Consider the following 25,366-nt stretch of genomic DNA (forward strand, 5'->3'; position numbering starts at 1 on the left):
AGTTGATCCATTATTCAGTTTTAATTGTTGATAATACTATGATTATAAAGTGCGGAAATGGATTTACACGAGCTCGACGAGCACAAAAAACAAAATCAACACGATTGGAATCTTATCTTAACAAATTCTGATCAACCAGACAAGAATGAATTATCATTGTATTTAGAGAAATATGAGCTGATATTCCGTGATTTTGATGTAACAGATAGAGCTTGTGCAGCCTTCGAACAAACACGAAGCCGAGCGCGACGCGTTCGAGAGTATAGTCAATATTTCTATCTGGTTTCCAAAATAAAACGTTTGATCGAGGATGATGGGATCATTCGAATGGGTGACGCATCACCTTCTGAATTGCCCGCAACTGTGACGGCAACTCAAGTAAAGTTGCTGGTCATTGATATTCCGAAGTTTTCCGGAGATTATACTGAATAGCTGCCGTTCTACGATGCGTTCTCTTTGTTGATCCATCATAATTGCGCTTTAAATAACATACAAAAATTTCAATATTTACGTTCTGTTTTGGGAAGCGTCTCGTTTGCAATTGGACACAGCCACTTACAGCGACTGATGCCTGGAGATTTTCTAAAATCAACTAAATCAACCAATCAAATAATTTTATTTTAAATTGACCAATCGGCAATCGGGCGCCACCCTCTGCTTTGACAGGAAGTGCATTAAAGACTGTTGAATTTATCACTGTTTCAACAGGTAATTATGATCTTGCTTGGTCAACAATTGAAGAACGTTTTAAAAACTCTCGAATGTTAATTCAGAGTCAAGTAAATATTTTGTTAAATCTTCTTACTGTGATCGGTAATTCATATGATTCACTGAGATTATTGCTTGATAATTTTAATAGTAGTTTTGAATCATTAAAAAGACTAAATGGTCGATTCTTGGGATACTATACTGATGCCGATTATTCTTTCTAAGGTTAATTTTACTATCAGACGCGAATGGGAAAATTCCTTAAGATCTAACGAAATGCCGGAACATTCAGAATTTACGAGAATTTTTGAAGTATCGATCTTTAGAAAATCTATAAACGCATAAGTGAAAAAAAGCACACTAATGCTAATGGAAGACCGCAAGCATTATGCAGATCAAATATAAAATCAATAAATGTTGCATTAAACGCACAATCTTGTTTTATATGTAAAGACATGCATTCTATTTATACATGTCCTATATTGCTAACATTATTGCAAGGAAAAAAGCGTTTCGAACAAAGTAAAGTATTAAAATTATGTACAAATTGTCTGCGAGAGAATCATAAAGCCAGTCAATGTCGTAGCGGTTCATGTAAATATTATAAAAAACGGCATCATACCTTTCTTCATTATTCGATAGAGGATAATAATACGACTGATGTCACTGAAGTTCCTTCAACCGTTGCCTTTAGCTCAAATTATGGTTTTAGTGATAGCGGTTGGTGATTGCAGGAGCATCGATCAATATGAGACGAAGTATTACGTTTCTTTATTAAAAATCTCGGATTACAATATTCTCGCGACACGTCTTGACTCCGCAAAATCTCGAGATCGAATCCCCGTCTTTTCTTTGTCAAATCGATTGTCCGGGTCATATTTATTCGAGATGTTTCTTTTATTGTCAACATATTTTTCGTCCTGTCATTATTTTCGCTTCCGTTAAAATTTGAATATTTCATTTTAATAACGACTAGTGATTAAATTCCACGACTGTAAGTAATTGATTACTCTCTCTAAATTTATACGACAATTATACGGATGCACGCAATTATTCGCATTGCTCAAAACAATTAAACGGCATCTCCGATTCGAGAAAAAACAAAAGTCCGATCGTTATATTTGTCGCTCGATTCCAAATATCTAACGATTCCGAGTAACTCGGCTATGTGTGTGTGTGTATACGTGTGTCTTTCTAAATACGCGTGTTTGATTTTATCAGATGTAATAAACATATCGCCACATGGTTATCAGCCGACAGTAAACAAGCGCTCAGATCCTATTGTCTACATTCATAATTTACATTTACGATCGAAATAATAAAGCTTCATGAATGTCGAGGACTTTTGGAGGTTGATTCACAATCTAATTTTATTTCGAAAAATATGGTTGATAAATTAACATTAAGATCGAATTCCACAAATATTAGTATATCGGATATTAATCAAACAGTCAATTCAATTACTCAAACAGTGGATATCCGTATCAAATCCAGATTCAATTCATTTTCTGCAAAAATTAATTGTTTGATATTGCCCAAATAAGAACAGAGGGTGTGCGTTACGGCGGGGACCATGAATCAGTCGTGAAAACTCGTAATTATTTTGCGAAAAAATATCACAGGCCAGGAATCGTACCTGGATCTCCTGCTTACCGAGCAGGTATCTTATCCTTTCGATTACCGAGGTATGATGATATTTATCGCAAATAACGTGTTTAGAATAACACGTCAACAATATAATGATACACATATATACGTATTTTACAATATACATATATGCATTCTCTGAATCCCCACGACCGGTACTCCAGTGAGATGATGGTCCTAGTCTCTCGATGGATGCAGATCGAACTGCAGCGGCGACATCCTTCAACGCCATTGGCAAATATACAAATAATCCTCCTGGTGCGCAACAAGAAAGATTGCATCAAGCATAGCTCGAGTCTCTGAAACATGGCTCGAGCCTCCGAGCATGACTCGAGCCCCCGAAGCATGGCTCGAGCCCCCGCAAAGTCTGCCAATTGCCACTTTGTCATCGTCTATCATACGAATATCCGACACTTTGAACTTGGCAGATCCATTTTTTTACATATCGAGACCGATTGACTTGTTATTGGGTGTGAAGCTCTTTTGGAGGCTCTTATGTGTAAATCAAATTCAAATTGGGCGTAATAATGTTTTTCAAAAAACATTGTTGGGATGGGTAGCTGGAGGCGTTGTTGGTGACATTGATGGCGGTCACTCTGATGTAAGTGCATACTGTCACATTTCTCTTAAAAAACACGATTTTGGGAGAGCGAAGATCTGGATTTAGTTAAACGATTACCGCACGATATTGAATGTGAACAGAATTTTCTAAGTACGATTACCAGGGATATTAGCGGCATATTTTGTGTGTAATTATCATTTAAATCAGGTATGGAATTAGGATTATCGGAACAACTGGCAATAAAACGCTTTCATGCATTAGAAAGAAGGTTGAGTCGAGATCCAGTTATTAAAAGAAAGTACATTGAGTTTATGCAGGAATACCTAGCGTTGGGACATATGGAACCTGTATCGCAAGCCGAAACCAATTGTAAAAACGAGTTTTACCACCCGCATGCGATTGTGCGGGAAGATAGTCTGACAATAAAATTGTGGTATTCGATGGATCGATGAAAACCAATCAGTTTAAACAATGCGTTGCTCGCTGGTCCAGCCTTGCAACAAGATTTGTTTGTTATATTACTCAGATTCAAGTGTCATCAATACGTTTTTTATACAGATATTAAACAGATGTATAGACAAATTCAGTTGACTCCGGCATCATAGTTTTCATAAAATAGTTTGGAGAGAATCTCCGGAAATTTAAAATTTATTAATTAACTACGGTAACGTACGGCATCAGCACCATATCTGGTCATTCGATGTTTGCAAGAGGTAGCAAAGATGAAGAGCGATATCCAAAAGCACAATTGGCAATATTGAATGACTTCTATGTGAATGATTTGCTTACGGGCGCTCATACTGTTGAGGAAGCATTGAATTGGCTCAGCAAATTCGAGAAATTCTTTCGGGAGCATTTCAATTGCATAAGGGCTTCAAACAATCCGTCGATAATATTATAATTGAATATAAGCGATGCAGCCGATTCTGATGTTAAGTTGGATAAAGATACACTAAATAAAAAGATATTAGGTACTTGGTGGAATCATACATCAGATACGCTTAAATATGTTAAATATGTTCAATTTGAACTATGAAAATAGTAGAATAACTAAAAGAACGATTTTGTCGATATAATAGCTCAAATTTTTGACCCGTTGAGCTTGATAGCGCCTGTGCTTGTCTTGGCAAAATTATCATGCAGAAATTATGATCATTTAAGTTGGCATGGGATGAAACCATATCACAGGATATTCATAAGCAATGGATGCGTCTTATTGAACAGATTTCGCTATTAAACAAATTAAAATTGTCAAGAAAGGTTGTTTTCCAACAGTAGAAAAGTGAATTGCACGTATTCTGCGATGCTTCTCAAGCGGCTTATGGAGCATGTATATACATAAAAGGCATTGATGAGCTTGGGAGACCAACAATGGAATTACTTTGTGCAAAATTGCGGTTGGCTTCGTTAAAACGTATATCTTTGCCACGTTTGGAATTGTGTGGTGCGCTGTTGGTGTCAAGATTATTATACAGGACATTGGATCAGGTTGGCATCGACGTTACAAGGGTGTATTGTTGGATTGATTTGACCGTGGTATTAGCATGGATTTCAAAGGCAGCTAACACGTGAAAAACATTTGTAAGCAAAGAGTTGCAGAAATCTTTAGCAAAAACTAGCGATTGGTATCATGTTGCAAGCCAGGATAATCCTGCCGATTTGATTTGGCGTGGTCTCCTACCTAACAAATTACTTGAATCAAGACCTTCTTTGGAAGTCCGAATTGGCCTTCTTTTAATGAATATCCGTGTAGAAAATTTGAAATAGTTGTTAACAAACCGACAGGAGCGAGGCGCGTTCGTTGTCGTTGACACCAAAGAAAGATTTGAATTATTGTATAAAATTTCAAATTATTGTAAGCTTCAACGAATTATGGCTTTTTGTTTGCGATTCATACAAAATTCGAGATACCCAGTAATAAAAACGGTAAACTAACAATTTTAGAGCTGCAACAGGCTACAGTTGAGATTGTGCGATTAGTGCAACGTGAGGAATTCCTTTCTGAAATAGAAAGGCTTTCAGAAAAGCGTACGGTAAATAAAAAAGTAAATTGATGTCGTTGAATCCATTCATTGATTCAGATGGCCTTATTCATGGGGGAAAGGCTGCGAAGGGCGGATCTTGCGTTTGATATTAAACATATGATAGTGCTACCAATAAAGCATTATATAATTGAACTTTTAGAATGTGAATATGTTCGACAGTTGCATGCGAGCGTGCAATTGACTTTGGCTTCGTTACGATTAAGATTTTGGCCTTTGGACGGTAGAAGTGTTATTAAAAGGATTATTCGACAATGTATTAAATGTTTTAAAGCAAATCCAACATTTACGGAACAATTTATGAGTGACTTGCCATTGAATCGAACTAAGCCCGTTTTTGCGATGTGGCGTTGATTACAGACCAATTTTAATAAAGGAAGGTCTTGAGCGTGAAAAGCGTATCATAAAATTATATATTGTGCTATTTGTCTGTTTCGTGATGAGGGCAATTCATATAGAATTAGTATATACACTGCCGAAACATTTCTGCACGCGCTAAAGCGATTCATATCAAGACATGGAAAACCAAGTGATATATACTCGAATAATGGCACAAATTTTGTTGGTGCAAACAAAGAGTTAAAAGAAGTAATTTGTTACAGTCACAGCAATGAGCAGAAAAGAATGAGGCTTAGTTGTCCATTGATCAGATAAATTGGCACTTTATACCTCCGAGTGCACCTCATTTTGGAGGTATTTGGGAAACTGGGATAAAATCAACAAAATACCACTTGAAACAAATAGTGGCAAATGCGTTATTGACATATGAGGAAATGTATATTGTCTTGATCCAAATTGAAGCATGTTTAAATTCACGACTCATCATAGTACTTTTCAGTGATCCCAATGATCCTATTGCCTTAACATCGGGTCATTTCCTTGTTGGAAGTCCACTCTAAGCCTTGTCTGACTAAGATCTCTCAGAGGTAAATCGGCTTTCTCGATGGCAACGAAGCTATGGTTCAACATTTTTAGAAGAGATGGTCAGCGGAGTATTTGACAGTTACAGCAACGGACAAAGTGGAGGACTATAAAATTGCCTTCATCGCTGAATGGAACGATGCTAGCGCTGCTGCGAGATAAAAATTCTCCGCCATTATGCTGGAGAAAATACTGGCAAAAATTGTTGAGATCTAACCGAGCAAAGACAAATTGATATGAGTTTTAACCTTAAAAACAAAAAAATGGAACTATCAAAAGACCAATTCGAGAGTCAGTCTATTAAAGATGATGCCGATGTAATAACTAAAGAAGATTGTAATTAATTTGTTTGTTTGTAAATAGTTTAGAAAATTGTATTGACTCAGACGTAAATTTGAAATTATATCACAGTCAAAAGTAGGACAATGTATAATGGCATAACATAAAATCTCGTAGCTTGATTAATGTATGTAGCTTAATTAATGTATGTATTTTTTCTTCTTCTTTTCTTGTATTTTTTTGTATTTCTATTTTTTTTTTCTTTCTTGAAACCTAATTTCAATGGCGGGCAGTAAGTATGATTTTTATTATCCACAGTGTCACAGAGACGAGTATTTCATGCGTACGTTGAAATACTCGCGAATCTCAGTCTTAGCCCAATTCTTATATCAATTAGATGTGCGTTGACTGCTCAGGAATAAAGATAATTTATCATATAACGTGCATCGATTATTCTCATTGGCCTAATCATATCAAAACAACATTTCTAATTTAAGGAAATAATATCATATAAACAAAATATATATGAGAAATTTTGACAATAAAAAATAAATTATGAATAAAAAAATTATTACTTTTATTAATAGTAATTAATAGTAATTATTACTTTTATAGTAATAATCTATTTCTTAAATAGTAATCTATTTCTTATAGCGAATTCCATCCATTCACTGCATTACATCGGATTAGTGCATACTAAATGCTGATATACATGAAATTATTGAAATGTAAAAATACATAAACACTTTAAAATGATATAAATAGTCAACAATGAATTTGTCATTATTTAGCTGAATAGGAATTAATAATAATTTTATTATTAAGGAAGTGATATTATACTACTAGATTTAGATATTTCATATGTAGCAATCTTTAATGTGTACTGATCTGGCATAGTGTATGAATGAATGGAATTCGCTATTATATAGCGTTGCAATGATAAGACACATTTAAAAATCTTTATCAGTAATAGGTTAATAGGCTATCGAATTAATTATTGCAGTTGGCGGCTCTATAGTTAAAACTATCCATGTAGTAATATTTTATAAAGATAGTTGATAAAAGTATATTTTTTTGATGATTACATCTTTTTTAAAAATGTTGTATTTTTTATGATGAAATTAAAGGTTATTTTAATATGAATTCACATATGGAAAAGTTTTTTTCCGACATTTTCATAATAATTATAAACGCCTATATATGCATGCTATTTCGTCTGTACGTTCGATTCTTTATGCAACATATTTTCGCATTTTCTAAAGAAAACATAGAATAGAAAATATTAGAATAACAGGAAATGATAATAGAGACAAACATATTTCATAAACCGCGTATAACTGATGTGAAAACTGTTTACATAAGACTGTTTACATAACATTTCAATAAAGTCATTAAGATTATAGTGTCAAGATAGAAAAAGAAAATATGAATGATTCAAGGCGCACGCTTAAAATGACATTATTATAGTTAATATTGTAAGAATTAGACGACCGTAAGCGGTCATGAAAGAGATTCGGAATATAAACACTAACAGAGAGGAGCCGTCGTGGTCTTGCAGACTAAGTGTCGGATTGGTAGACGAGGGATCCCGAGTTCAAATCCAGTCGGTCTCCGTTAATTTTTTCCGAATCTAATAGATATCTTTCAATCTCAGAAGTGGGATTCAGCCTATGTTACCTCAAAGAAGATTCAGCCTATGTTACCTGACAAGTCGATCGTTCAGGAGTGAACGGAAAAAGTCGGGGGTAGTACTCCAAAGTCGTTGTCGGTCGTTCAAGAGAAATGAACGGGAAAAAAGTCGTGGAGTAGTACTCCAAAGGAGTCGTGTCGGTCGTTCAAGAAAGTGATCGAAAGTCGGGAGCAGAAGCTCCAAGTTTCGGATAAAAATCCGATAGAGGAAGACTCGGTACATTCGGGACGAATGTAATACCAGAATGGCCGAACTGTAAGAATTAGACGACCGTAAGCGGTCATGAAAGAGATTCGGAATATAAACACTAACAGAGAGGAGCCGTCGTGGTCGTGCAGACTAAGTGTCGGATTGGTAGACGAGGGATCCCGAGTTCAAATCCAGTCGGTCTCCGTTAATTTTTTCCGAATCTAATAGATATCTTTCAATATTTAATGTATCGTTACATACGAGATACAAAAAAATATTTCAGATAAAAGTTGAATGATTACAAAAGTATTTTATAATAGTAATTTCAAAAAATTTACAAAAAATTTGTTTAAATAAATCCCCTATAATTTTATATTTTTTTAAAAATTTTGTATTTTTTTATAACGAAATTAAAAGTTATTTCAATATGAATTCACATATGAAAAAGTTTTTTTCCGACATAATTTCATAATAATTATAAGATTGTAGGGAAAGTTTCCGCGCATTTTTGATAATGTTTCTTTATTAAAATAAAATAAATGGTACAATGCATGTTAGTCAAAATATTTGCCATTGTTTTCTATCATCTTTGCCCACCTTTCAGGTAGCATATGAATGCTACATTGAAAGAATTCGTCATTGACGTCTTTTGACGTGATCCAATCATTCATCTATTTTCGCACATCGTTGGCATTGGAGAAGAGCTCACCAGACAACGCATGTTGCATCGATCTGAATAGATGGTAATCAGAAAGGGTAATGTGTGGTGAATAAGCTGAGTGCGGGAGGATTTCCCATTCCAACAGCGCTTCTTTGGATTTCCATAACAACAGTCTGATCATGGAGTGTTATGGGAGCGTCCCGTTCGACCACGTTGCGAGTGACTACAGCCATTCACAGCGGCCGGTGCCTAGAAGTTTTCATCTGTTCAAACGCTTTGAGTGGCTGATCAATTGCAATGTGTCAAATGGACCCTACCCAGCCAGTTGTGATGGTAGGATGACTTTGCGTCGATTTGCGACTATTTGAGGACGTTTTTTGATCAGTTCTCGGTTCAATTGTCTTAGTTGCTTATTGCTTTGTAGCGATCTTCTGTGACTGTTCTCTGACCCGATGGTAACAGCTCATAGTAGATTACTTCCTCCTGATCCCACCAGAGGAGCTTATGGCCGTGAATATTGCATTGTGGCGTCGATGTGGTTGGTTGGCCAGGGTTCATAATGGTTGCGTTCCGTTTCACGCATAGCACGCATCGTTCGCATAATCAATGCTTAGTGCATTGGTTGCGTTTCGTTTCATTATGCGCATGATGTACATTTTGAAACGGAACGATGTTAACGCATTAGAAATGTGAAATCAAAATGGATTCCACAATAATAAACTGTGCTGTCGGTGTGACAATGTTTTTAATTAATAATGTTAATGAAAGTGACAGTAGTGAATCATCCATTTGGAGTTCTGATGATTATTATAGTAACGAAGAATATGAGAACAGTTTGAGCATCAGTGATTTAGAAATTTTATATTCGGTTTTAATGGTGAATGAAACTCGTGGAGAAACAATTTTTAAAGAAAAAATAACAGATTTTGTTGAAAGAGTCATCCCTGGATACACAAGGCGCATATTCAAAGAACATTTTCGGTGAGAATGAATGTTTACATACATATTTTTTATTCAATCTGACTGATGTTTTAAAATATTTATAAATCGTTTGTACATAGTACTTATTTTCTATATTCAATTTTGTTTATCAATTTAAAGCAATGCCAAGAAATTATAGTAGTTTTATATCTTGCAGAATGTTTCCAGAAACATTTGAAGTAGTGTTACAATTAATTGGACCAGGACTAAGAGCCATAAATACATTGCCTGGAAGAAAACCTATTTCTACCGAAAAGCAACTTCTTATTGCAATTTGGTTCATGTCTACTCCTTCTATATTTCTTATAGGTATGATCTCATACATTAAAATATTATATTAATATAAATTTAAAGAAAGAAAACAAAAAATTATTAGTAAATTAATAATTAATAGTAAGTTAAATTAAGATCACTGTTTAATGTTTAAACATACATGATAGAAGATAGAAAAATTATTAATTATTTCATAATAATATTTTATTTATATTATTGTCTTCAGATCTGTATCGGCGAAATTTGGAATTGGAAAAGCAACTGCATTCAGAGCATTAAGACGAGTAACGAATGCTCTACATTGTATTGCTCCTCAGTTTATTCAGTGGCCCAAAGATGCAGTTGCCACAAAAATAATAAGAGAATTTGAACAAGTTTGTGATTTTCCAAACGTGATAGGTATTATTGGAACTCATATTAAAATTCGTGCTCCAAAAGAAGATCCAGACTCGTACATAAATAGGAAAGGTTTTCATTCAATTAATATACAAGTTGTCTGTGAGTTGCGTGGACTATTCACACATTGTTATGCTGGGCATGTAGGATCTGTGCATGATGCAAGAGTTTTTCGGAACTCACCAGTGGCAGATTTTCTTCAATTACCTCAAATATATTTTCCTAATAATTCTCATATTATTGGAGATGCTGCATATGGTATCCATCCACATGTTATGGTACCTTTTAGAGATAATGGTCATCTGACAAATGCGCAAAAAAATTTTAACTATTGTTTGTCATCTACGAGAATGGCAATTGAACGGGCAATAGGTCATCTGAAAGTTCATTTTAGGATTCTCTTAGACTGTTTACCTTTAACAGATGTTAGAAAAATTCCAGAATTTATTTTGGCTTGTTGTGTATTACATAACATTTGTATTTTGCAAAACGATATAATTGAACTGATGGGTATATATAGAAATGAAGACGAAATAATACCTGTTTTACATGATAATGCAGTTGAATTAGGAAATGCTAAAAGAAATGTAATTATGAATACTTTACCAAGGAAAATATAACATTAAAATATATGTTATAACGACACCCGACTCACCCCCCTCAATTACTAACAATTTAATTTGAACAATGTTAACTGTCCCCGACCGATCAATCGTCGGGGCGCCGACACGGCGATCCTTCCGCGATCCCACCGTCGCGAAAAGCCCGTCGAACAGCGGACGCGGCAAACCGGTGATCACGCGGCTTCACGTGCGCGCCGCGTGAGACAATAGACACACGGTAAGACCACCACCGCCGGCCCCGCTACCGACCGCGCCACCGAACATCCTCGCGGAATTCCCGAGCGCGTTCGGCGAATTATCGCGGGGATTCCGACGAGACATCCCCCGGAAACTACCCCGACCCGAGTCCGGCCGACCCGTTCCCGACGAAACCCGACCGATGGCCGGCTCGGGTATATTAAGCGAGTCCGGGAGATAAACGAGACCGATTCCCAGCGAGACAGTTACCAGTCCGACACTGCTCTCGATATTCCGAATCCTCTCCAGAAAAAGCGATCTAGGGTGCTACCTATCGTGCCAGGAGCTTCTGGCCGATCGCTCCTCTAATATCCACCAGTGCACAAGTACTCACAGGTTGAGGAGCTTCTCAACCTGGGCTCCACAAAGAAAGCCCTTGTGCACATATTCCTTTAACGATCGAGAAGCAGGGAGCTTCCTGCATTCGAGCTGTCATAAGCCTTACACACAGCTGATCCGTCATATCAACACTCGCAGCTGATCCATCAAAACAAGACGGCCGAGATCCCCGCGCACCGTCGCGCCCGCGCCGCGCCTATCGAGGAACGCGACGAAATTCGGAGAACCGACCGCGAGCAAAACGATTATATATAATACGTGGAAACCGCGCGTCTTTTCGCCGTACCAACGGCGAAATACCTGTAAATACTGTAAATATAAAAACAGCCAGTCGGCATTGTAAATATAAACTTAGACATACCAAAAGACACGATATTTTATTTCTCGTACCGAATCCTGACAAAACCGATCGACGCTATCCTGCAAAACCGAGCGACGGAGATAGCGACGTTTTAATGTAATACTGAACATGTGTGTATATAAAAATAAAAATATATTTAAGTAATAATTAAGTAAAAAACAAATTAAACGTTTGTTTTTGTTAAGTTATTTTATTCTAAATCCATATATCTTTGGCCATTTTAAAATTATAATTCACGTATTGAAGTTATTACTATATAAGTATAAAATTATAAATGAACGTCAAGTTTTAACTTAGTAATTAAAATATAAAACTTAAATCCATTTTCAAAATACTCGTAATATAAAATTAAAAATAATATAAAAACAAAATAACATAAGCTAAATATTATTTTAATGTAAATATTTAAAATATTAAATACATATAGGATGATATCGTTGATTTCAAAAATATTTTCTTCGTAAAGGAGTATAACTAAAAATATTATAGTTTTTACTAATTAATTAATATCACTTCTTACATTAATATCACTTATTACATTAATATCATTTGTACGTATTGTCGATAGATCACAGACTTGTTACAAACTAGCTATCACATAGAAAATAGAATATAGGGCATACCACCGAAACAATGCCATTACGGAAATTATAGGACTATTTCTTTTTGCTATAGATAAATATAGAGGTATCAAAATTATTTTTGCTTTTCAATTAAAAGTTTCATAATTTCAATCAATGATTTTTGTATCTCCATTTTCTCTTCATGAATTTTCCTTTGTTCTTCTTTACGCTCGATATACCGCTGTGCTTTTAATTTCTCATATTCTTTCCTCTCTTCTTCTCTTTTGGCCATGTTCCTATCTTGTCTTATATCATCAATGAAATTCTTCAGGACAGTCTCAACTCTTCGCTTTTTGCTTGGATCTAAAATAGAAATTAATTATTAAAGCATGCAGACAAAGACAAAGAATGTATAAAGAATTGAAATCTTATTGATTTATTATTACTAGATGGCAATGAAGGTGATTCTGTCACATTTGTTGGCTGGACCTTCGCTTGATGCAATCGCAGGATGCATCACAAAAGCTTTTTTCCCAAAAATTGAGTCCATCACCTTCAAAATTATAATTATGTAAAAGCATTTATTTAGATTATATAAATCAATTATGTAAAAAATTATTTACAAAATTCAAATAGATTACATATAAAATTAACAGTATCAAATTTGTATTTCATTTTCTAATACATTATTTACAGAAATAAGAAACCAATTTACCGAATAAAAGGCCCATGTATTCCGACAATTTCCACTCTTTTTATTTTGATCGCTTATGTTTTTAAATGTTCTTTTAAGACCAGACATCTTTACAGAGCATTGCAACCCAGTTACAGCATATTTTCCGTTGGAATTTTCTCCCATTTTTTCTGCTAATTCAGCCCAAATAGTAGCATTTCTTTTAGATCCCGAATTGAAGTCGGATTCTTTCTCCCGATACAATTCTAATAGTAAATATACTGCAGCATCAGACCATACAAATCCTTTTGTATTCGTCGAACAATCATTTTCTTCGGAATCAACATTTTCAGACAATGCTGATGAAGGCTGACTAATTTCTAAAGAACTTGAGAAGTCAATAGAATTATTCTGCTTACTGATTTCTCTATTTACAAGCGATTGCAGCAACTTTTGATCTGTAACAACAGTATTCCTAATATAATTTATATTTACAGCCAATAATTGAATAAATAGAAAAATATAATCCCTTTAAAAATACTTTTGGAAGTGGAAATATTAATTCAAAAACCGAAAACTAATCCAATTGAGTATTTTCACTACTGTCAAAAAGCTTTTTCTGTAAGAAATGATCTACTTGTATTTGTTGTAATCTATATAACCTACAAATATATTCGACTAAATGTTACCTGTTTGAACTTTATTAATTATTTGAGTAAGAAATAATGTGATGATGCTCTGCGTTTCTTCAAGACTGGGAACTCTAATAATGTCTCTTCCATATCTTCACACTGACATTTTTATGTAAAATTAGAATTCAAAACTTTTCACAATGTCAACAACCGCCATATGCAATTACACAATCGCATAGAATGCATAAGCTGCTACAGCTTGAACTTGAGGTAGCTGATGCGTGCGTTATGCGCTGCAGGTGGTGGGGATCTAGGGAATTCTAAGCGCTGTTTATGCGCAAATTGAGTGAAACGGAACGTTTTCTATGTCATTCGTGCGCATAATGCGCGAAACGGAACGCAACCAATGTTTTTGTCGCTTAGGATTATCATATTATATCCACTTTTCATTTCAGGTAATTATTCGTCACAAAAAACTCTTCTTTTTCTGCTTTGTAAGCAGTGAAAAGCAGATGTTCAACCGGTTACCAATCGCACGTTCAGACAATTCATGTGAAATCTATTTCCCACATTTCTGTATCTTTTCCATTACGTGCAAACATTCAGAAACTGTTGTAAAGTGCACTCCGAATTGTACTGCAAGTTTACGTACTAATTGCGCCGAGTCTTGATCAAGCAATGCTTGCAATTCGTCGTTCGTTGTGTTCTTAGAGCATCTACTGCTTCTTTATCGCTTAAATCGAAATCGCCGCTTCTAAACCATTGGAACCATTCTTGGCATGTACGAATCGACACAATACCATCACCACACGCCTCATAAATAAATCTCTGTATATTCAGAAGCATTTTTTTTTTAAATTAAAACAGAACAAAATGCAATTGCAAATATGTGCCTTATCTCCATTCCATTGTAAATTAAAGTAAATATGTCATTAACTAGACATTTAATGTCATAAGAGAATATATTATGATAGGAGAATAATATTAACCAATCCGAGAATCTCTTGACAAAAAGAGCGATATCAATTCGCACGTTGTCTTTTTTTAGTAAGTGAGACCTCTCCACTCCTTGAAGGCTCACTCCAGTATATTATAGAACACAATAACACATGCATATAGCCGTCTATCAATATGCGCGGGACTTTCCTTACACCCTAATACAAATGCCTATATATGCATACTATTCCGTGCGTTCGATTCTTCATGCATATTTTCGCATTTTCCGAAGAAAACATAGATAAAAAATGTTAGAATAACAGGGTGATGATAGAGACAGGCACATTTCGCAAACTGCGTATAATCACTGACCGTGAAAATCGTGTACATAACATTTCAATAATAATATGAATATTAAATATGTATTTTTTCCTCTCTTCCTTCATAAATCCTAATAAATCTTGATCAATAGAATATATTCGACATTAATCATTGCAATTAGCTGTTGTACTATTAATAAAAATAATAATTTTTTTATTCATAACTTATTTTTTATTATCAAAAGTTTCTCATATACTTTGATATATTACTAAAAATATTAGATCGATTTTACCAATTTAATGAACTCACTATAATTGTATTATTATTGTTATTATTTCTTATTATTATTATTATTATTATTGTTATTGTTGTTATTGTTGCTACAAAAATTTTTATTTCAAGATTTACTATATTATACTGATTTGTCTTCAACATTCTTTCACGCAATCAACGTTATATAAAATCGACTCTTGAAAAATCGAACGCATGAACGGATAGCACGCGTACATAGACGTTATAATTACTTCTCAAAAATAATAAGTCGAAAAATAATTTTATCATATATGGTTAGATTCGTATTAAAATAACCTTTCGCCATAAAAAAATACAAAATTAAAAAAAATATATATGAAGTGGTGGAGGATTTGCAAAAACAAATTTTTTGTAAATTTTTTTACATTACTATTATTTTTACATTACTATTATTTATAAAGTACTCTTGCAACTATTCAATTTTTATTGGAAACTTTTTGGATCTTTTATAGTTTCGATGATATTCGCCTCGAAATAAAAAAACGAATTTTTTTCCATTTTTCAAGGGGGATTCTTTTATCCCCCTTGAAAATTTTGTATTTTACCCTCTAAAACTCAAAACAGGCACATATAAAAAAGTACGTGTTTCTTATTTTGGTTTAGAATATAACATATTCAAAATCGGAGGGAGGCACTTCAATATCCTTTCTTGTTGGCATAATTTAAAGCACAATATGTTATGTAATATATTGGCTGCGTTTAGTGAACACAACAGTTGGACAATTGATCACTGAGCGCTTTTTAAGTATAAAGTGATCAGTGAACAGTTTCCTGAACGACCTAAACTTTATTGACATGCGCAATATGTATGTACAGGAAAACACAACCTTTATTTAAAAACGACATATACCGCATTATTGTATCGTGCCATCAATCCAGATTGATGTATGGAAGGTTAAGATTAGTTAAATAAATAGAAAAAATATTTTAAATTTAAGTTAATTATTGATATTTATCATTTGTTGACCTGCAGCAGTATTTGTTATATTATACGAAGCATTATTATATTTATATATTTTTATAATATAAATTCTTACATAATATAAATTCTCCATTTTCATAATGAAGTATAAGTCCTGCCAAGCTTACAACACGTTGTGCTCACTGAGCGTATTTGAAAATCTCTCAAAAAAATGGCGTCCGCTCACTGATCAGGCGCGTTCAACGAACATTCCGCCAATAGTTGCACAACTGTTGCGTTCGCTGTACGCACCCATTATTAGGACCGAGCGATGATCCACTTGTCATTGCTTCCGAAAAATCAATACTTCAAAGAGAGAATCATTCTCTATCGACGTGTCGCGGAATATTTCTATGTTCTCAACGCATTGTTAAGAGGGGATCCTCTCTTTGAAATATTGATTTTATTTCTTTTTAAATTAGAGAAAGAGAGAAGAAATGGAACAAATAAAAAGAATTAAGGTGTTTATTATTTTTCTTATTATTCTAGATTATTGCTAATGTATATTCATTTCGATGCGCGCATATTTATTATTACATTATCTTATCGACTCTGCCGATAAATTAGGGTCACTGTATAATTATTAAACATAAATTATTAACGGTATGTACAGATGTAGAGTCCCTATAGTAAGAGGTGAAGGCTTGAACAAAGGTGTCTTCCAACCTATTGGTGTTGACAAAATATGGCGAAAACAATAAGAAGCCTCCAATTTGTACTTTGCGCGGGGGTGTTATTCAAGTAGTAAAAATGAAATAATATGATATAAAAAATAAACTTGCTTTTAATAGTTTTATTTACATTTATATATAAAAATATAAAGAGTACAAGTCTATTTAAAAAGTAAATAATAATAATAATTAATAATAGCATACCTAGCCATGGTTTTACTACTAAAAACCTTATTTTTTAATCGTAGAGTTAAAACAATTAGGCACGCAACAATTAAGCATTTTCTACAAAATTCATGTAATTTGTAATGAACATTGAATACAGTATTATAGGTTAGGAATTAATTTTTATGACAACATTCATTATAATATTTATATATTTATATATTTTTTATTACATTGTAAGTTTTTATTTTACTTGTTTATGATATATTTACCTTAATAATATATATATTATGTATAATGTGTATATCACTGGTCATCCCACTAATCTATATATTTGTTTATGTCCGCCATGTTTTGTCAATTTCCGAATGAAACATTTTCGACATCTTTACAGTTTATTTGATGGATTTGGAACACTGCTCGATTAGTTACATGGCAGCCAGCATCTAGAAAAAAAATAAGCTAAACTATCACTGTTCGAATATACTCTCGGACAGTGTAGTATGTTTTCATGCAGGGATGCCAGATCATATATGTGTAGCCACGCTGCAGCACGTGGAGGGGATAGGCTGGCACGCACACTAGCGTGAGCGCTCGTTCATATACGCTCCGCGCTTCGGCCAGCTTCGAGTGGTAAAGGACAGATTAATATTGCTGTCTTCTTCTTTCTCGATCATGCTCGATTCTTCAATGCTACGATTTTCAGATTTCGATTTGCCAAATTGGCGGTGTGACGCACGATGTCGTTATTAATTTACTTTTATGAACTATATACACATAAATAATTATGTTAAAATATACATATATATTTATATACTAATAAACTACTTTATATACTATAGATTTTTAGTATTCGCATTGAATATTGAAACACAGCCTATAATAATCTATAATAAATTAAATTACGACGAGCAATGTCGCATTCACTGAAAAACACCGATTAACCCAATTGAACTTTAATTACTTATAATAGATTGCGGATTATTCCAATAAATATGCGATAAGCAAATACGAATAAATATTACAACATATACTTACTGGTCTTTTATCCATGTTTCCTGCTTTTGCGTTTATAATACTATTTAAACACTTAAAACTACATATTGCCCGTTTTGTTAGCAGATAACAATGACTGCTTTTAATAGAAGAAACAGCTTAGCAAATGTTGTACAATTCTTCAATATGATTAGTTCTTGTCCTTAGATTCTCATAGTTCTAAATATATAAACCAAAATCATAGTGAAGATTTTTAAAAGTTGTAAAGTTTTTTATATTGAACGTAATGTGAATCACGCACGTAAATTCAAATTCAACATCAGCTGCATGCTGCATAAAATCTTCAGTAATATCATAATAACCGCAATTATGACCTAAATATTTGAAAAATGTAGAAACAACAATACACATTACGGGTGCATTCGTTTACGCAGTGTTTTGTGCATCCACTGCTTTCTCATCTGCTTGTCATGTGATCAAAATTTATCGAACGGATAACTGCGTGAATAACTGCACAGATCGTACCTTCCAATAGAAATTTTTAATAGAAGAGCCGATTATTTGAATGATAAATAAAGAGACAATTTTACATATAAATTTATATTCGAATAATTAAAATGTAATAAAACTGTTTTATTGTATAAAAGAGAATATTTTATTGATATTAAATTTAATTTATATAAATAATGATATTATAAAAAATATTTAATCTATGAATTTTACTTAAAAGTTAGATATTAATTTTTTGTGAATTATATTTTATTATTCTTATTTCTTCTTATTTTTATTCCTATTTTTTCTTATTTTATTCTTATTTTTTATTCTTATTTTTTCTTATTTTTTTAAATTTAATTTTATTTTTATTTTAATTATATCTTATTATTCTTATTTTACTTGGATCAATTATTTATTTCTGACCCTTTTCGCTTCTTGTTTTAATAAAATTCATTTTGATGTTCGTTTACGCAGTACTGCAAGCAGAGTATCCAAAGCAGGATTTCCGAGATAGCTGCACAGATGAGATACATCCCTGCGTAAACGAACGACATCTGCGATAGTGACTGCATAAACGAATGTACCCTGCAAAATAACATCGAGAACATGTTTTAATAAAATAACCAAGCAAGATAAATTATCTCATCATAATGCCATCATTTTGATGTCGACGTGACATTGATCAAGTTTTTCCTAATACTAGAATTATAGTCTAAATATTCATTTCCATATTTTTCTATAATGTCTTATCGCGCATAATTACAATAACGCTCAATCTACATAGTATCAATTTTTCATATTGAATTATTTCTTTGATGACAACCATCATGACTACAAACAACAGTTTTGACATCGTATTGACATCATTTTGACTAAGTTGTTTTCACTGAGCTCTGAAAAATATATAAATTACACTTATAATTATGTAAAAAGTTGGATTTTGAAATAATTTTGTTGAATCATCCATTATACGGAACGGTTACTGATAATGAACGATTACTACTGTTATGAAAAGTAAAGTTGGTATTGTCTACTTCAATCGTTCCCATCATAGTGTAAAGAAACAAAGTGTGTTTTTGCGCATAAAAATGCGCGAGGATGGGCCAATGATAGTGGAACAAGTAGCCGGCCATATTAATATATCAGCCAATCAACATTTTTCTCGCGATATTCAAAATGTAGTATAAATAAGAAAAGGACAATTAATTTAATTGAAAACTGCTATTATGACTTTTATTATTAATAATTATTAAATTCTCTATTATCAAATCACATGTCACATAGTCACAAATTTGTCTATTTTACTATTATTTTTCATATTATTTTATTGTTATTTTATTACAACGATAAGGGTTAGGTTATTTCTTTCGGTAGAGCCCCCTACAGGGGGACGAAATATACTGATTCCACGCATACACTTTTTAATACAAGGTTCCACATGGGTTTATAATTTTCTGCACAAAGTTCAATTCAAATCTATATTGATACACTGATAAAAATTAAATTTTAAACTATATAAAAAATATAAGTTTGAATACCAAACTATCGATACTACCGATCTGTGAAAAATGTCGATAGAAATAAACAACAGTTATGATTAATGTTGAAAGACATGTTTGTTATTGTATGCTTACAGATGACCCTGTTTACAGATATCAATAATTTTCACAGATCAGTTAATGTTACGATTACCAGTATCGTACTGATATCACCATGATACCAACAATATATATTAGCCAGTCAGGCACTTAAAGAACTTTCATACATATAAGACAATTACATATTGTAACATGCATTTGCATGAATTTATTAATATGACGTATAATTTTGATTGTTTGTGGAATTTTCTATGTGAGAAGAAAGTTGTACGGAGTGAAGTGACATGTCCGAGATGTCGAAATGTACTAATATTAAAGAATGTTGCTGAAAATCATATTTTTCATTGTACAAATAAATATTATAAGGTTATTAAAAATCGAAAACGACAGAGAATAGTATGTCATTTCAAAATCGCATGGAACATAGTTTGAAAGGGCATATTTAAATCTTTCTATAATTTGTCGATTTATCGGTTATTTTTTAATGATGCAGTTATCACGATATAGATTTTTAAAAAAACGAATTGGAACTTAACGATCATACTGTTGTCGATTGGACAAATTTTTGTCGAGAAGTAAGTAAAATACTGCCTATTATTTATTTACTTTTGCTATTAGGTAATGTATTAAATTATTGTTGGTTACTTCAACAATGGCTTAAGAAAGAACAAAAACAAATTGGTGGACCAAGTAAAATAGTAGAACGGGATGAAGCTAAGATGGGCAAAAGAAAATATAATATCGGTCGTATAATTAGAGGACAGTGGGTTTTTGGCGGAATTGAACGCAATACACAGAATGTATTTATTTTGCCTGTATCAAATCGATCGAAACTCTTTTACCAATTATCAAAAAATATATCGCAGCTGGTTCTATTATCCATACCGATAAATGGCGAGCATATGATGTTTTACGTATTGAAAATTACACGCATATGCCAATCAATTATATAACTAATTTTGTTAATCCTGAAAGTGATACTCATACACAAAATATAGAGAGATTGTGACGATGCGATCACACATTCCTCGCTATGGCACACGAGATTATCATTTTTCACTTTATTTCGCAGAATTTTTAAAAAAGTACATAATTATAATGAACGCATCAATGCTTTTTTAACATTATGAATTCTATGTACCCTTTAAATAATTAATATATTAATTACAATTTCATATGCTATATTTTATTGCCCTTCTAATATTTATTAATAATATTAATTAAAAGTTAATATTAATTAACTTTTTATGATTATAACTTTTTAACGAAGGATGTTCGACGGATAAAACTTTTCGAAGGTCACTCAGAGTCATGACCTTGACAACATATATCAAGATCAAGGCCATTGGAGAGTGGTCCCCTAATCTTCATTTTTACCATTTAAATTGCATTCTTATTATATACTTACTGCACATTAAACAATATTACAACAATATTACTTTTTTTAAACACCAAGTATATTATATTTTCACCCACAATAAAGATGGCTACTTGCATCACGTTTTATCGTAAATTCTTATACGTGTTAGCAGTCTAAGGCTGGTGTCCTATGGCGCGGAAATCCACAGCGGAACGAAATTACGCGCCGCGTAAACCACAGCGAAAGAACCAAAAGAAAATTCATTCATCCTGTTCGTTCTTTTGCTGTGAATGGTTCGCGCATTCTGTTCCGCTGTGGGTTTTTGCACCATGAGACACCAGCTTAATATTATATGAGGGCAGTTTGAAAAGTCCATGCAAAGTCAAAAAGATAGCACTGGTGTGTATCGAGGTTATTTTCAGTTAGTAGCATTTCTTAGAAGAACACACCAAGTTTCAGTCAGATTGATCTATTTCTCTATATTTGACGTTCGTCTGAATCGAGGAAGTCAAATGATTTCTAAAAAATGGATGAAGGAGAATTTCGTATGTTGATCAAGCATTACTTTATAAAAGGCAAATTGCCTTAGTGTCGGTCCACAATAGGTGACTTAAGCTTTAAGACGTAAAAAATTGACCAATTATAATCTAATATGAAAAGAATAATCGACTATGATTGGTCAATTTCTTACGGCTTAAAGATTAAATACTTATTGTGGACCGACACTTAGGAGACTAAAAAGAAGCTTGATAAACATTATGATGAATCTGCATCTTCGATTAGAACAGTTTATAAATGGCTTCAAACGTTTCGGAATGGCCATATGAGCACAAATGACGCTGAACGCTTTGTTCTGGACACCCTGTTGAGACTATTACTCCAGAAATCATTGATAAAATCCATGATATGCTAATGGATAATAAAAGAATCAAGGTATGTGAGATTGCTAGTGCTGTGGACATCTCGAGTGAGAATGTGTACATAATATTTTATATCAACATGAAAAAGTTATCTGCAAGATGGGTGCCGCGATTGCCAAACAATTGATCACAATTGACCAAAAACGAAATCGTGTGAAGTTTTCCAAGAAATGTTTGCAGCTGTTTCCAGCGGAATCCACAGGACTTTAGGCGTCGTTTCGTCACTGTGGATGAAACATGGATACACCACTATATGCTTGAGATCAAAGAACAGTTCAAATTGTCGTGTTTTCATCGACTCAAATTTAATTCTACATCGTATTAGGAGCGAATTAAGACATCGGTGGAAACTAGACCATCTTTGCAGGTTATGATGAGTTTGGAATACTTCTCGGTTTTAATTACATGGCAGCCAACATCTAGAAAAAAAACTAAGCCAGAATATAAGTAGATACAGTAGATTCATTCTGCTCAATATCCATGAAGTAGTTGTCACTCGCGCATGACAAAAATGCATACTCAACAATATGGCGGTTCAAAAAAAGGGTATATGCTACAGTACTGGTATAAATTTCTCAAAGTGATATATATAAATTTGTCAAAGGCCAACACAACAATTTAAATATTTTATAGTGTGCAAAATTTATATAAACATAAATAAAAAAGTAGATATCGAATTGAATATTCGTTATATTCTATTTTAGATATTATAGATGGCGTATCTTCGCTTAGACTCTAGTAAAAGAAGGAAAATTAAGTATAAAAAAAATTATTGAGAAGTGAATTTGAAATTAACACACACCTACAACATAGGATGAGTCAATGAAAAGAACAAACTTCAAAAAATTTTAACCTCATTTCTTTTGTAATTGTACACACACACACACACACACGCGCGCGCGCGCGCGCGCGCACACACACACACACACACACACACACACACATCATAAATGATCTTATTAATTAATAGATCTTTCTGAATTCTATAACTTTTATCTAAAATTTTATTTTTTAATATGTACAACAATATATACAGCATATATCGTAAATATACATTTTTTTATATTTAATAATTGTGTTTTGCATTTGTATATACATATATTCGCAAAGGAAATAAACTTATATATGAATTAAATGCAAATAAAAAAATTTTGAATAATCCTTTTCTTATTGTATTTGTTAATTTGCATAAGTTATTGCATTTGTTTCTCTTTAATTACATATATAGTTTTATTTTATTTTATGCTTATTACTTTAAACTGCCCGCGCTGCATACTCAATATTATGGCCGACCATTTCACTTCAGAGGGTCAATCATATAACTTTTCCCCTAGGGCGGAAATGTGAAAAGTGAAAAGTTTCACGTGAACTTACGATCATGTACGATTTTGCGAGATCATGTAACTCTCTCAAACGTGAAAATATGAAATTTTTCGTCATGTACCTTGGTGGCGGAAATCTAGGGAATTAATAAATATACTTCCGAATTAGAGAAGATTAGGGCTGCGTTAGGATTAAATGTACGTAATACATATACAATTGATTATTAAAAGATGTATACAATATTGTACCAATAAAATAATTTTCATTAGCTATAAAATCTATGAAACTATATCATGATTTCACTTTCTACGCATTCAAGCTACATACATAATCGCTGTACGTGAAAAGGTTCACGTGAAATGTCAAGGTGTGAAAAATGAAAAGTAAAAAGTGAAAAATGAAAAGTAAAAAATTTCACGTAAAGTTACATGATTGACTCCCAGATCAAAGGTGCCGACATAGAATGAACCTACTGTATCTACTTATACTGTGGCCAAACTACGATTAAATAGAGAGAGAAGATTAAATAGAGTGGAAGGTCACATAAGAACATAATGTATTTTTGCGTATACAATCTTCCCTCTGGTGAATCTGATGCCCAACTTAATATCTATCATTTACGATATTGCGCGTTATTTGAATTCGTATTAATGAGTAAGCATTCATTAGGTGATTGTAGTATTGTATATCTCCGTTTCTAAGTTAGCATTAGCAAGAACAACTAATGTCATTTATTAACTATATGTCACTTTTAATCAAAGCATTAATTATTCTTGCTAATGTTGACTTAAACTATAGAGAGAAAGAAACAGATGCATCCAGTACTACAAAGTGAAATATGTTGCATAATAAACATTACATAATAAACATTAATAACTGCGATTTTGCACAGAAGAAAAAATTATAAATATTAAAAAAATTTAATCTGATTTGTAATAATTTTATTTTACAATATAAGAAACATTTTTTTATGAAGGATAATATTTTTATTGAAGTTATACTTACGCACGCATATACACATTCACAGTAACTATATGTAAGTTATATAATATATTATTATAATATAATATATCATACATTATGTAATATATTATCATATATTATATGATGTATGATATTTATAATATATAAACATAAAATTAAATAATTAAATAAATCTTTTTATTTTTGCGGGACTATTTTTATCTGTCTTTGTTATAATATTTTGTCTCATAAACCATGCTTCCCAATGATACCTCCCAGTAAACATTAAGACATCTTAAAAACGACTAAAAGATGTCCTAATGGTTTTTCAGACGTCCGAAAAGATGTATAGAAAGACGTCTAAAAGACGACTAAAAAACGTCTTATGTCCCGATTTTAGACGTCTTATAAGACAACTTTTGGACATTTTACAAGACATTTTTTAGACATTATCAGATCTTATCTTATCAGATCTTTTGGCTGTCCTAATAAAGCACTTTTTAGACATCTTATTAGATGTCTTTTGAACATCTTATAAGATAACGTTTAGACATTCTTTATGACATTC

At 32.8% G+C, this 25,366-nt stretch overlaps 3 long non-coding RNA genes and 1 pseudogene across 5 annotated transcripts in view; 2 read left to right on the top strand and 2 right to left on the bottom strand.

Annotated features, from left to right (window-relative positions):
* Window positions 1–7,643, top strand: part of LOC148935055 (uncharacterized) — a 34,627-nt gene extending 26,984 nt beyond the window's left edge. Inside the window, exon 6 of the long non-coding RNA XR_016140585.1 lies at window positions 3–7,643. This is a non-coding gene — a long non-coding RNA (uncharacterized LOC148935055). The remainder of the gene's footprint in view (window positions 1–2) is intronic.
* LOC148935053 (uncharacterized) overlaps window positions 1–25,366 on the bottom strand; it is a 146,657-nt gene that overhangs the window by 81,726 nt on the left and 39,565 nt on the right. The gene's annotated exons all lie outside the window — the stretch shown is intronic.
* Window positions 12,286–14,204, bottom strand: LOC105429796 (uncharacterized; annotated as a pseudogene). The gene is made up of 4 exons (XR_016140584.1): window positions 13,835–14,204; window positions 13,188–13,603; window positions 12,919–13,025; window positions 12,286–12,835 (listed from the first exon to the last, which is right to left on the bottom strand). The product of XR_016140584.1 is annotated as an uncharacterized LOC105429796 (transcript).
* On the top strand, window positions 22,069–23,671 carry LOC148935058 (uncharacterized). The gene is made up of 2 exons (XR_016140713.1): window positions 22,069–22,525; window positions 22,601–23,671. It is a non-coding gene; the product is annotated as an uncharacterized LOC148935058 (long non-coding RNA).

Source organism: Pogonomyrmex barbatus, unplaced genomic scaffold, assembly GCF_055798465.1.
Source record: "Pogonomyrmex barbatus isolate J1 unplaced genomic scaffold, ASM5579846v1 scaffold6, whole genome shotgun sequence".
NCBI classification, from domain to species: domain Eukaryota; kingdom Metazoa; phylum Arthropoda; class Insecta; order Hymenoptera; family Formicidae; genus Pogonomyrmex; species Pogonomyrmex barbatus.